The 15,063-nt window shown below is 36.3% G+C and overlaps 1 non-coding gene across 1 annotated transcript; it reads right to left on the bottom strand.

Moving 5' to 3' along the window:
• Positions 1-14,508: 14,508 nt before the first annotated feature.
• Positions 14,509-14,615, bottom strand: LOC141723012 (small nucleolar RNA R71). Its single transcript, XR_012576006.1, has one exon. It is a non-coding gene; the product is annotated as a small nucleolar RNA R71 (small nucleolar RNA).
• Between the last annotated feature and the right edge of the window lie 448 nt (positions 14,616-15,063).

Below are 15,063 nucleotides of genomic sequence, written 5' to 3'. Positions count from 1 at the left end.
AGACATAGAAAAGTATGTAATCGTCAGGATGAGGGTGATTCACCATGAGTTAAAATAGATGGTTGAAGGCATAAGAGATACATATATAATTATCCCCTGTAAGTTGGGAGAATTCAATGAAACCTTGAGATAATTCGAAGGGTAAATAATGAGACGCGGATAGACTAAGGAGACAAGGAAGTAAGAAATTAAGAAAATTGGATGAAGGAAGTGACCTTCAAGAATGGGAAGTGTAAGACCGGTGGCATGATACCCAGAAAGGGAGACGCCAGGTATGAAAGATATCCCAACATTGAGGTGACTGTTGAGATAAACAACAAAAGTACATAAGGAATTATTAAGAAGAAGTTCATGTTGAACATGACCAATATCTTCCAAGACATCCATGTTATCATTACCAAATCAGGAAAGAAAAGCGGATGACCATTGTTATCTTTTGGAGGCCATATGGATTTACCTCAATTTGAATAAGGATGCTATTATGAAGTTAGGTATAGACTATCGAGGTGGGAATGATTGAATAAGACACCCTTATCAGGGATATATGACTTGATTTATCCATGGAAGAAGGCAGGTACCTTTTAAAGGTGGAATTAAGGATAGAACATCGGTAACTTAAAATGAATCCTCGGGGAATGAATAAAAGTTGGAATTTCACCCTTAATAGGGATAGTGTGAGTTTTGACAGTATGAATTGGAAATGATTAAGGTAATAACAACCTTTAAGAATCAGTGGAGAAATTTTTCAGAAGTATATAGACAATGATTCTGGTATTAATAAATGGTATCTTGATATGCCCTGTATCTAGGGAATACAGGAGGAACGATTGAAGGATAACCTTAGAGGTTTTATAAGGAGAAAGGTAATATTCAAAATTCTCAAGAATAGAAATGTTGATAAAGGAAATATGACGTAATTATAATGTTGCCAAGTGGGGCACGTGTTAAACCACGAGAAAGTATGGATCGAACCAGTAATGGTCGAAATTGTTCAGGGTAATTAGGACTTAAGATAAAAGATGTTCTAAGTATGATTGAGAGTCAGTCTTGACAGTGATTAGCCTCTAAAGACTGAGGCAATAACTTATGGAAAAATGGTGATATTTTTTTTATTTACTCATCAGATATTAAAGAAAAGCATTTTCACATAAGCTGTGATTGGAATAAGGTAGAAAATTTATTTGGAGGTGGTTAAAATGACATTGACTGTAAGGAAATTTTACTATTAGGAAAGGCCAAAGAGGTGGCCGACACTTTAAAGGTAAGTGGATAATTATAGGCGCGTGTGCCAAAAGAATACAGTGATGATGGTTAAAACTGTGAAGGTTGTATTATGGTTTGGAAGATTGACATTCCTTCTGATGACTGTGCAATACCCAACCGTAATAGTAGTTGGTAAAGGTATAATTCGTGTAATCGCCATGAACGGGCTATCTATCTTAGAAGGTCCTATCTTGAGATAAGCCAGGACCATGTTTCAAAAAGGACTAGACGAACCTTTGAGTAAGTCTTCTATTTAAGGCATATGATTTAGAATGGTATTAACCTGCTATCGTTGCTTTGATTGAAACTCTTCTGCAATTTTATCTGCTTCATGTCATGTATGTTTGTCAGGATCAGGAGTGTTCTTCATGAATTATGTTACCTCCTTAGAATGATTTGATACGACATGTATGGACTCCATATGGTTAGATATTAAGATTTTATGGAAAAGTGAATGACGACAGTAGGTCAGTGGTGGACCATAGTAAGGCAGCAATGATTCTGCGAGTAGTGAGCTGATTACAACCATGAGAGTTGTATTGGAATGGGTGTTGAGATTGAGTACCACTAATCGGGTCGTGGTAGTGTATAAGTTATCATTGATAGACTAATTAAGTAGAGTATCTACCTATTGTATATTTATTCTACTTATCAATAGAGAGTCGTATTACTATACGAGGAAGGTTGCAGTGCAAGCATAGAATTTTAGTAACGGTGATGTCTGGAATGAAAACCCAGATTCGATTTTCGATGTCGAGGGAGTTTCAAAGGTGATTGTGTATAAGCTCGAGGAAGAGCATGGGTCCATAGAATGATGGACGGAATAGCAAAAAATATTTAAGCATGCAAAATGCGATGCGATAATACTTGATGTTGATATAAATACATATGTTTTGTTCTCCTATGACAAACCTCTATAGTTCAGAGGTAGGTTCCAAGCCAGATATTTTGTGGCAGTATATTTTTTTTTCATATATACAATTCTCTTCAATTCGTTCTTTTCTCTTCTTTTCATTTCATGTAAGCTGAGAAGAACAACCCTTCCAGAAGGGGAGGTATTGCCCAATGACTATCTATCTGTGTGATAGAAGCCTAGTAGGATACCATCTATTGTTTAATTGCTTGTCAAGTACTAAAGGCTGGCCACCTTCTGTACTAACTATGTGATATAACAAGTGTTCATGATCATAGTGATCTCTCAACAAATTCCTTTACTTCTATATGATTGATCAAACTTTGGGAAATAGAAACAGCTGAAAAAGGAGTAATAAAGTTATGGTAGTATTCGGAATGGAAACACATTCGTGATACTAAGGTTGACGTGGTTATTAAAAGGTTATAGAACACTAACGAGCAAAAGTATAACTAGTATAATATTAGGAACAGAAGGTAGTAGCGACTACGAACTGGAAAAGGATGGGTAGTGAGAAGCAAAAGCTCTAATGCTAAAAGCTATAATGAGAGTCTATGCAATAGACTTAAAAGAAATTGGAATGATCACTTAACACGGGTTGAGTTTTTTTACGACAATAGATCATATGTCAGTATTGAGGTATCGCCTTATGAGATCCTTGAGGGAAGACAATGTCGATCTCCCTTATGTTAGGATGAAGTTGTAGAGCGCAAGATGCTCGGACCCGCAGTAGTCCAAAGGACCAGGGATATAATAGATCTAATCAGAGGACGACTGGTAGTAGCCAGGAAGGACATAAGAAGTATGTCGATTTGACACGAAAGGACAAAGAATAGGAAGGAGGCAACCTTGTATTGTTAAAAGTATTCCCTTGAAAAGAATTAATGAGATTCGGAAAGAAAGGAAAGCTAAGTCCACCAATTGTTGGACCCTTGGATATATTAAGAAGTATTGGGAAGTTAGCATATGAGCTAGCCTTACCCCAGAACATGTAGCAAGTCATAACGTGTTTCACGTATCAATGTTAAGGAAGTGTAATTCGGATGCCAGATAAATAGGGTCATAGGAGCGCATAGACATGCAACCAGACGTAACCTATATGGAGCAACCAGGAGGGTATAGATTAAGAAGGAACGAGTGCTTAGGAGAAGGGTTATCAAACTAGTAAGAGTTTGATGGTAGAACCACAATGTGGGAAAATTGACTTGAGAGTTAGAAAGTGCAATACTAAGAAAGTATCCCTATTCATTTCTATCTGATTCCGGGACGGAATCCTTTTAAGGAGGGGAGACTGTAATAACCCCAATTTTTGGGATTTTTTTTTTGAAACCCTTATGAATAGTGTTTTTGCTGATTGAGAAAATTTTTCATGCCACACTATGTAGGGGTTCTGATATGGATATTCTGAGGTTTTATTAGTACTCTATATGGTATATAAGTGTATGCAAAGATCGACAGAATCCAATTCCGAACACTTTGATTTTTCCCGGAAATCCAATAGATACGGAAAGGATTGAGTATAAGGTAACAGGATAAAAGGATTATAATAGAGGATCATAAAAAGGAATATAATGTATTGAGAAAGGTTAAGGGAACCTAAGTAATAAGATCCCGGGTATGATCCATCAAACGATAAACGAAAACGAAAGTTAAACGAACCGTATAACAGATCAGCTGTCATTAGGCAAACAATTAGGAAGTTAATCAAAGGGATTAGAGAGGATGATGTCACCCAACCAATGAGAAGTGGACAAGGAGGGGAGGATGACATCATGAGGATGACACAAGCATGACATGGGAAGGAAGGAGGTGTGGTTGAATGAGAACCACACAAATTCAAGGGCAACAAGGTAATTGACTAAATCAAACACAAAAACAAATCAACCAAGCCAAACAAAATCATTCTTCATCAAAATCAAAAAGAACCAAGGCATTGTTCATCCTTGCTCTCGGCTTTTTAGCTTTTTAAAGGGCAAGAATTTCAAAATCAAAGATCCAAGCATCCTAAATTGGTAAGATAATTCCCTAATCATCTTTATGCTTAGTTAGGGCTATATCATGAGTTTAAGCCATTAATTCCTTCTCAATCTTCTTCATTTAATCAAAGAAGAAGACAATGAATAGTGTTTTCAAGTTTTTAACTTGAAATTTTTCTTGTTTTCCTTGAAGATCCAAGCATTCTTAAGACTTCTCAAAGCTTCTTAAGGCTTCCTAGCTCCCCCCACCACTTCAAGGAAGGTATATCATCTCCAAACCCTAGATTCCTATGTATTATAAGATGATTTTGATTAGTAGGGTGATATTGTAGCTTGTTGTTGTGATTAGAGTTTGGGATTTGAAATGGTAGTGAAATGGAATGGTAAATGTTGTTGTTTTGATTAAAAGAACTTAAGTATGGTTAAAGTTAAGCTTAGGCATAAGTATGAATGTTAAAATTGAATTGGTTGGGGTTGTTATGATGTGATAAGGATGGATGTTGGTTGTATGTTGGATTGAGGTTGAATTGGGTTGGTTTTGAATGGTTTCAAATTGGGAAATCGCGTAAACATAGCCGTCGTAACGTCCGATTTTCTTTAGACTGTTTTTGTGCATAACATTAGGACCCGAGAACCCCCTGCTAGATTTTGACCATTTCCATGTTTAGATAGCTCATGTTACGAGCTTCGTTTTGATATGTAGTTCGTTCGATTCCGATGCACGGTTTAGGAGAAACGACCGTTTCAAGTAACGGCGTTTCGCGAATGAAACTTTTCCCCTCGCCTTACTTTGAAACATAGGTTAAAGACCAAAAAGGACTAATTGAAGTATGAAACATTTATGGTAAGTGTGTTAGGCAGTTGGTAAGACACTCGCGAAGGAATTGCCTTAAAACTCGTAAAGGTTAAATTATTAAAAATGGTGGAGCTAAGGGTACTCGAGTGACTTAAGAGAATCAGTAAGCGCAAAACAAGCGTTAGAGTCTAAGTTAGTTAAAGTATAGATTTACAAGTGACTTTGGTTTAATTCCAACTTACTTGTTGTTTATAGGTTACCAGACTCGTCCCGAGTCATTCGTAACCCCCAGTCGCTCAGGCAAGTTTTTCTACCCGTTATAACTGTTGTGGTGATGAGTATATGTATTTGCATTATCTTGCGATAGATGCATGTTGGTTAATTAGCAAATGTTGTAATATATTGAAGCATGCTGCTATGGTATATATATATGCATGCCTGTTTCGTATTCTTGCTATATATATCTGTTGATTCAGTTGATAATACCTATGCTAGAGGATAGCGGTAACTTGCATATACCCTTAGTATAGGGACCCAAAAGGTGGAAATATTTTCTAAACCGGGAGTCGAGGATCCCGAGTAGATTTTGTATATATGTATATATATACATATATATTTATATATATATGGTTATAGTTTTCAAAACTATTAATCGAATAAGGTTTATTCGATAACTTTATTTTATTTAATGAATATTATTATGAATATTCATCCGAGGACTTATGACTCCTTTATTTTATTATTGAATATTATTTGAATATTCATTTGAGGATGTATGACTCCTTTATTTTATTTAATGAATATTATTTATAATATTCATTCGAGGTATTATGACTCCGCTTATTACTGAAATATATTCTTTATTTTATTAAAGAATAAGGTGTCGATAATCAAACTTATTTTTGATTATTCAAATAAAGATATTACTTTCGTATAAGTATATCTTTGATTATTTGCTATTCATTTCGAGTATAAGTTTTTCAACTTCTACCTCCATTATTCTTTATGGGAATATTATTTAAATAATAATATTCAGATATTTCTTTCATAATTGGGACTGATTTATTTCATAAATCAGCATTACTCCAAATATTCTTAAAAATGTTTTCGAGTCTTCAAAATGAATTTAAAAAGGGTAGAGCGGATCCCAAAACTTGTTTTCAAATTCAAGATCTTCCATTTTAAGGGGACTTGAATACTCGCTCAAAAATCTAAGGGATCCGGCTCTGTGGTGTATTTTATATTCGCAACAAGGTTGCAGTTTTGGTAAATGAATTGATTACTTACCCAACGTTCGGGAAGTAAGTCCATCTATCGAGTCGGCATAAGCAACATGGGCTCAGTGGGCGTCCATGATAGTGTAAGTGGCTCAGTGGGAGTCCATCAAATGCATAAGTGGCTGAGTGGCAGTCCAGCATAAGGTCCTATTGAGACCAGGGTGATGACTAGTGGGGAATTCGTCCATCTACTAGTAGAAAAGGTTACTTATTGGTATCTTTGCCTGATCAGCAAGATATCAGGTTTATGCCAAAATTCTTTCCTTTCCAAATTTATTGGATATTGCAATTCTGTTCATACTTTACATGACAGAGGTTTTCAGGAAATGTATATATATATATATAGGTGTATATATATGTCGGGACTTAATGAAGTATCTCGTAACTTCATTATTTATAATGATATTCAAAGATTGAATCTATTCAAATCTTGTCTTGTAGTCTAATCTATGTGATGAACTTTTGAAACTAATTATAACTTGAACGGTGGTAGTTCAAGTAGTATTTGGGAAAGATATAAGTATATTGGGGTATCTTGTAACTTCATCTTTTAAACTTATATCTAATTAATAATTGTCTTATGAATGACAAAGATTTTCAGAAAAACATTGAGACAAGGTTAGATATATGAGATCACCTTGCAACGATATTTTTTTATACAGTTATACACTGGGACTTTGTGTATATTATGCATGGAAGAGGACTTCCAATATTTTGAAAAGTATATATGTATATATATATATACAGAATATTTTGCGACTTCATCGCATTAAGATATCAACTTGGTTCATTTCTTTTGACCAAGACTTTCATGAGTATTATGAGTAGGCTCATATATTGTTAATCATTATACATATTATTTTGGTGGGCTTGCTGCTCACCCTTGCTTTCTTCTTTCATCACACAACATCAGATAGATAAGATGAACAGGACCAAGCTCCCAATTCGCAAGCGGATAGGAAACGTTCCGCAGCTTTCTGGAAGCGTTGAGGCCGCTGTAGCTGAGGTAGAAATTACCAATAGGCTAAGTTTTCAACTAATAATGTACCAGACTTATGTATCTTTATCAATTGTAATAATGGCAAAGAAATGTAAATCTATTCAGAAACCTTTTTAAGGTGTATTGACATATAATTGTGGAATAAAACGACTTGTGATTAGTTTTGGATATTCATCTCTGAGACTATAACTTGTGGTGTGTGTGTTTATTGTGGGGTCACAATACAGAGTAGTTGATTGTGTATTAAGATTGGGTGTTATTAAGGGAAATGGAACTCGTGACAACCCGGATCCCCGACCCCGGATTTGGGGGTGTTACAGTAGTTGTTCTAGTTCTGACACCTGTATCAGGATTTCCAATAATTAAGTCGGGTGTATGTGATTTAGTTCACTTCCTTGCAGATGGAAGGTTTTCTCTAGAACTGGATGCTCCCCCATGATCCATGCTATCTTCATCAACATTTTCTGATGTTTCCCCTGAAACTATGCTCTCTGAGTTGGATCCTTCAGAAATTAAGTTTTCAGAATTATCAGAACTTGATTTATCAGAACTTGATGAATCAGAACTTGAAGAGCCAGTTGTATGTTCTTATGCTTCTTGAGATATGGTTGTATCTTCAGTATGCTCCCCCTACACAGGTGCATCTTCCTTTGGCGTAGTCACCACAGTTTCAATAAAATCAGAGTTTAGTCCATCAGAGTTTGCAGTATCAGGATTTAGACTGTTAGGATTTTCAGTATCAGAATTTAAGTCTTCATTTTCAAATCTCAGCTGATCATGATCATTGAAATCTTCAAGTCCAGTAATCTTCTTATCATCAAATGAGACATTGATAGATTCCATGACAACCTTTGTTCTTAAATTGTAGACTCTGAAGGCTTTTGTGGAAAGTGGATACCCAACAAAAATTCCTTCATCAGCTTTTAAATCAAATTTGGATAGCTGTTCAGGGTGAGTCTTAAGAACAAAACACTTGCATCCAAATACATGAAAATACTTCAGATTTGGCTTCTTTTTCTTCAACATCTCATATGGTATCTTTCCATGCTTGTTAATGAGTGTTGCATTCTGAGTAAAACAAGCAGTCTGCACAGCTTCAGCCCAAAAATAGGTTGGTAGCTTTGCTTCATCAAGCATAGTTCGTGCAGCTTCAATAAGAGTACTATTCTTTCTTTCAACAACTCCATTTTGCTGTGGAGTTCCAGGAGCAGAAAATTCCTGCTTGATTTCATGGTCTTTGCAGAACTCTTCCATTGTCAAATTTTTGAACTCAGTGCCATTATCACTTCTTATGATCTTCACAGAATCTTTGACCAATTTATCCAGTTGCTTGACATGATCAATCAAGATAGATGTAGTTTCACCTTTTGTGTGCAAGAAATACACCCATGTGTATCTGGTGAACTCATCCACTATGACCATAGCATATTTCTTCTTTGCAACAGACATGACATTCACTGGACCAAATAGATCTACATGAAATAGGTGATAAGGCTCAATAATTGATGATTCAGTCTTGCTCTTAAATGAATATTTTCTTTGTTTAGCCTTCTGACATGAATCACAAAGGCCATCAGGAGCAAATACTGATTTTGGCAGTCCTCTTACAAGATCTTTCTTGACTAGTTCATTTATATTGTTGAAATTTAAATGAGAGAGTTTCTTGTACCAATTCCAGCTTTCTTCAATTGATGCTCTACTCATTAAACAGATTGCAGAACCATCAGTACTTGTTGAAAGCTTGGCTTTATTTCCAGTCATATGTCCTGAGCATCCACTTTCCAGAACTAGGATGTTTTTCCTGTTGCCCTGCAATCACAAAGACCACTAATGATTAGTTTTAAGGACCCAGACTAGCTTGGATTCTTTGGCCTTATTAGGTTTGTTAACATTTGCAGCGGATTTAGTATCAGAGTTTATGTTAACATTTTTCTTATCAGCATTTACACTATCAGACATTGTATCAGAACTTACACTAGAAGGAACAATGCTAACTTTCTTTAACGAAGGTTTTATTTGATAATAATCATAGTACAAACTATGATATTCCTTACAAGTATATATGGAATGCCATAAATTACCACAATAAAAACAAGGATTTTGTGGCCTATATCTAACAGACTGACTCTTAACTCCTGATTTTGAAGGTAAGGAGTTTATGTTCTTATTCTTCCTGCAAAAAGAAGCCAGATGGTTAGAACTTCCACAGTTATGACATGTTTTTCTAGGAGCATTAGGAACAGGCTTATAATCATTGCTTTTATTTACACCTTCCTTTCCATTCCTATTTTTCCTAGGAGACTTTACCTTGTTTATATTTTTAACATCTTTCAGCTTATGCTTAAGCTGCTTCCTTGTCATTAAGCCTACGTTAACTTCAGTTTTCTTTTCCTATTTTAGTTTGTTAGAAAGTAATTCCTCTTTAACTTTTGATTTCTCAGTATCAGAATTTACAGCTACAAACTTAACAGGTTTTAACTTTGGCTTTTGTTTAACAACTATAGGCTTAACTTCTACAGTTCCTTTATCATTCTTATCATCTCCATAACCTAAGCCCTCTTTCCAGTTTCCACTACTTAATAAATTCTGAGTTGTTCTGCCAGAGTTAGTCCAAGTCCTGATAATCTCTCTTTCCTTTTCTAACTCAGTCTTTAGAGATTCATTCATTTTAAGCACTTCATCCCTAACATAGAAAGCATCATCTCTATCTTTCTGAGTTTGATGGAACATGACTAACTCTTTTTCTAAATAATCATTCCTCTTTTTACAAGCAAGATTTTCAGAAGTTAATCTTTCACATGTTAAAGTTTGATCTCTATAACTAATGAACATGGTTTTAAGATATCTTCTCAACTCATTAATGTCATCAGTATGAAAGGCCTAAGTAGTTTGAGGTACCTTTAACTCAGCAGCTTCAGGACTGCTATCAGCATTTGCCATCAAGGCATAGTTCACCTCACTTTTAGAATCTGAAGTGTCTATCCAGCTTTTCTTCTTTGTGACAAGAGCCTTGCCTTTGTCACTCTTCACTTTCTTGCAATCAGGAGATATGTGGCATTTCTCACCACAGTTGTAGCATTTGACATTTGTGTAATCTCCTCTGTCAGACTTCCCTCCTTTGCCTTCAGATATAAAACTCTTCTTATTAGAACTTGCACCTTTCCTGGAAAACCTCTTTCCCATTCTGAATTTCCTGTATGCAATCCTTGTGATTCCTTGCACCATAAGAGCACACAGCTTCATCATCTCTTCATCAGCATCCATCTCAGGCAAGCTTTCAGTTTCTGAGTCATCATCACTATCAGAATTTGATGACTCAGTATCAGACTTTGTGATGAGCGCTTTTCCCTTGCCTTTCCTTGAGGTAGCTTCCTTGGGGGATTCTTCTTCAGCCTTAAGAGCAACTGTCCTTGACTTTCCTCCTTTCCTCTTGCTTCTTTGTTCCATCTCAAGTTCATGAGTCTTGAGCATCCCATAAATTTCATCAAGAGTTGTTTCATCAAGATTATAGTTGTCTCTTATAATTGTTGCCTTCAAATCCCAACTTTCAGGAAGAGCTAACAGGAATTTAAGGTTTGAATCTTCAAGATCATAATCCTTATCAACTAGTGACAAATCATTCAAGAGTTTGATAAATCTGTCATATAAATCAGTCAATGTCTCACTAGGCTTTGAGTCAAAGTGTTCATACTCTTGAGTGATTATTGTCTTCCTGCTCTTCTTAATCGAATCAGTTCCCTGGCACCTTGTCTCCAAGGCATCCCATATCTCCTTTGCAGTCTTGCAGTTAATTACCCTGTTTGACTTTACATTATCAATGGCACTATGCAGCCAGTGTCGTACCTTAGAATCCTTAGCAATTGATGCTATATCTTCAGCAGTGCAATCACTCTTCTCCTTTGGTACAGACTTTGCTGGTTCACCTGCAACTATAACAGTGAGCTTTGTTGGCTTGTGAGGTCCTTCATTGATTCTGTCAAGATATTCTGGATCTGTAGCTTCCAAAAACATAGTCATCCTCACCTTCCATATGGGATATTCAGATGCTTTCAGTATGGGAACTCTAATAGCCTCATATCGACTATGGATTTGAGTCTTTGGGGGATCTTCAGTTTTGGTGGGCTTGGTTGGAGTTTCTACTTCAGACATGATTGTTTTTTGGATCTTAAATTGTTTGTGTGTTAACAGATAGGCTCTGATACCACTTGTTAGGTCACACACACTGTAGAAGGGGGTTGAATACGGTATTTATCACAATCAAATCGAATTAAAGAACTCAAGTAACAGAAAACAGACTTTATTCAATATAATAAACTCTGTTACAATATGGAACTGTCCTCTCTCAGTGATGAACAAATATCACGAGAGCTGCCAGGGTTACAATGAATAATATTCTCGATAATGATAACACATATAGTGTAAACCCTATATCTGTGTTTATATATCACACAGTTACAAGATAATCGCTAATTGATATGGAATATAATTCTGCTTCCTAAAATATATCAATCAGTTATCTTTTCTTCCAAGTATTCCATTCTTCACAGAATTCCTTCTTCATGCATATCTCTTCTTACGTTTGTCTTGATCTTCTTTCCTTTCAATCAGCCGCCTTCCTTATCTGAAAGTATCCTTTAAGTCCTGATATTATCTCCTGATAAATATCTCCTGAACCTTAAGTACTGATAACTTAAGTTCTGACTTCAGAATAAGTGCTGATTTCAGTTAAGTACTGATTTGTCCTGTTTAAGTAAGATCTGAAAACTAAACATAAATCATATTAAACATGACATTATCAAATATATCTAACATCCTCAAACTATAATATAAGGGCCTTATCACCTGACATATGTCTTGAGCATCCACTGTCTATGATCTATATGACTCTCTTTATTTTGCTCTGCCCACAATGAGGATTAAGTGTGTTTAGCTACCCAAGCAGTGTTAGGTACTTTCTTTTTGCTGACAGAATTTGCAGAACTAGAACATGTTGATTCAGAAGGAACAATGTGAACAAATTGTTTTACATTTTCCTTTTTGTCTGTAGATTCAAAATTAATATATTCCAAATATACTCTTAATTTATGACAACTTCTCATCACTTTCATGTTGCACGGTATGCAGTCAAATTTCTCACAAAAGGAGTAAGGGTCATCTGCATTTGCTTCATTATACTTGTTGTTGAGTGGAATTTATGACACTTTATAATGCTCCAATAAGCTTTGAATTGATGTGTTTGTACTCAAGTTGTTAAGTGTTTTGACCTGTTTTTAGTATTTTTGCATTTCAGGCATTATCTAGGTAATCAGGTGAATTAGCATTGTTTTGGTGCTAATTTGTTGTGAAGGTGGTGTTGGAATAAAAGCTCATGGATAGCTGGCTCAAATCTGCAAGAAAAAGAAAAAAGTCAAGTTTTGGTAGAAGCCCAGCGCCCTCGCGCTGATGAAGCGCGCGGCCGCTCCCGAACTTCAAAGAGCCAGCGCGTTAGCGCTGATCAAGCGCGCGGCCGTACCAGGTCGGGTTTCAAGAATCCTGTTTTGAATAGAAGACTGATTTCTTGACTTCTCTGCTGATTAGGGCTGCTATATAAAAAACTTTAGGTCATTTTTAATAATATATCAAGCCAGAGACTTATCAAGGAGAGCTGTAAGAAGACCGTTTTAGCACGAGTCAACGAAGGCGAAGAAGATCTTGTTTTACTTGTGAATCTTTGTTCTAAGTTGTAACTTGGATGCTAGTTTTCTTATTTGTGAACCTTACTCTTGTTTTGTACTTGGTTTTATTTATTCGTTATAAAGACTACATTTATTATACCATGCTTTCATCGGAACCCACGTTGATGATGAGTCCGATTATGGGCTAATCGTTATTGTGGGGTTCTAGCGGATTTATTTATGGATTTCTTTAGTTAAATTGTTCGATGCCATAGTGTGTGGTGATTGTATGATAACCTAGTATTGGTTGTGCGTATTCGTCTTATGAGCGTCGTGAACTTATAAGATAGTGTGTTAATTCTTAATAAAGCGAAAGTAAATTTAAGGTTTTAGAACTTGCCATGCTAGCATACGTTCATATATTTGTTATGCATGATTCGTAGGTAATTTTAACCATCTTACTTGCCCTATGTAATCAAGATAGATAACTTGTGCTTAAACTGTTATGTTGTTAAATTCTATAGACATATAGGGTCTCAATATAATTGGTGTTTATTCAACTTCTATCTCTTTTGTTGATGTCTATTAGTATGGCATTCGTACAATGAAAGTTGGCGTTTATCAGTTTCGTGTTATCTGATTAGTGTCATCACCATTGCATGCTAAGGTTAAGAATAATAAGACTATTGAATGAAGTATCTAATGAAGTTAGAATCCCATGTTTATCATTTATATTAATTCAGGCAATCTTATTGCCTTGGTTATAATTGTTAGTTTAATTCTTAGTTATAATCAACCTCAATTTGTTATCGTCTTAGCATTAAATAATAACCATACATTGTTGCTTAAGTGCGTGAATTAATTAGTTAGCCAAAGCCAGTCTCTATGGGAACGAACTAGAAAAGATTCTATACTACTTGTGAACTCGTATACTTGTGTGCATTATTAGCACGTGTTTAGCGAGTAACAAGTTTTTGGCGCCGCTGCTAGGGACTGCAGTGTTAATTTATAGTTTAGGTGTTTTCCATCAGTGGTCGTTAAAGTTCATTGACTGGGACATTGTTACTTATTCATTTCCTTGTAGTATTTCAGGTACTCTAGCGAGGGTGTATGCATACGCGTTCGCGTACTCGTAAGAGAACACTGGATAAAGCCGAGGAAGAAGTTGTGGTAGTTCGAAAGGAAGTTTTTGAAGAAGAAGAGAAAGTCGAGGAACCAGCTTTAGTAGAGATGGGTGATCAAACAGAAAATTCTAAGGCTTTGATGGACTATTCTCAGCCTAAGATCAATGACATTTAGTCAAGCATCATCAGCATCATCAGGATAGCCATCAGGGCTAACACTTTTGAGAACGAGTCAAGCACGATTCAGATGATACAGAACTCAGTTCAGTTTGGGGGTTCTCCTACTGAAGACCCCAACATGCAAATCAGGGATTTCATCGAGATTTACGACACTTTCAAGTTCAATAATATGACTGAAGATGCTATCAAGCTGCGATTCTTCCCATTCTCTCTGAGGCACAAAACTAAGTGATGGTTACATTCTCTACCAGCAGGGTCTATCACCACTTGGGAGGATCTTGCTCAAAAGTTTCTCACTAAATTCTTCCCTATGGCGAAGACTGCTGCAATCAGGAATGCTCTTACTCAGTTTGCTCAGCAAACTGGAGAATCTCTGTGTGAGGCTTAGGATCGATATAAGGAGATTCTAAGGAAGTTCCCACACCATGGCATGCCTGATTGGATGATTATCAACTGTTTCTACAATAGATTGGGTGCTACTTCTAGACCGATGCTCGATGCAGCATCAGGAGGAGCCTTGTGGGCTAAGAGCTACGATGAAGCTTATGAAGTTATTGAACTGATGGCAGCTAATGAGTACCAGAATCCTTCCCAGAGACTGACTTAGGGAAAGGTAGCAAAAATTCTGGAGTGGGATGCAGCAACTGCTATAGCTGCCCAAATTAAGGCTTTGACGATGAAGGTGGACACGTTGGCTAATTATGGAGTTAATCGAATCACTAGAGTCTGTGAGCTTTCTGCTGGTTCCTATGAGACTGATCTGTGCACAATCTCTTGTGAATTAGCTCAGTTCGTGAGCAACTTCCAGCATTCGCAGCAACCTGTGCCAGCCACTTATCATCCCAACAACCGCAATCATCCTAATTTTAGTTGGAGCAAC

This window comes from Apium graveolens, chromosome 4 (genome assembly GCF_009905375.1).
Source record: "Apium graveolens cultivar Ventura chromosome 4, ASM990537v1, whole genome shotgun sequence".
Taxonomy (NCBI): Eukaryota; Viridiplantae; Streptophyta; class Magnoliopsida; order Apiales; family Apiaceae; genus Apium; species Apium graveolens.
Note: the sequence above shows the minus strand (reverse complement) of the source record. Positions and strands in the feature narration are given on the sequence as shown.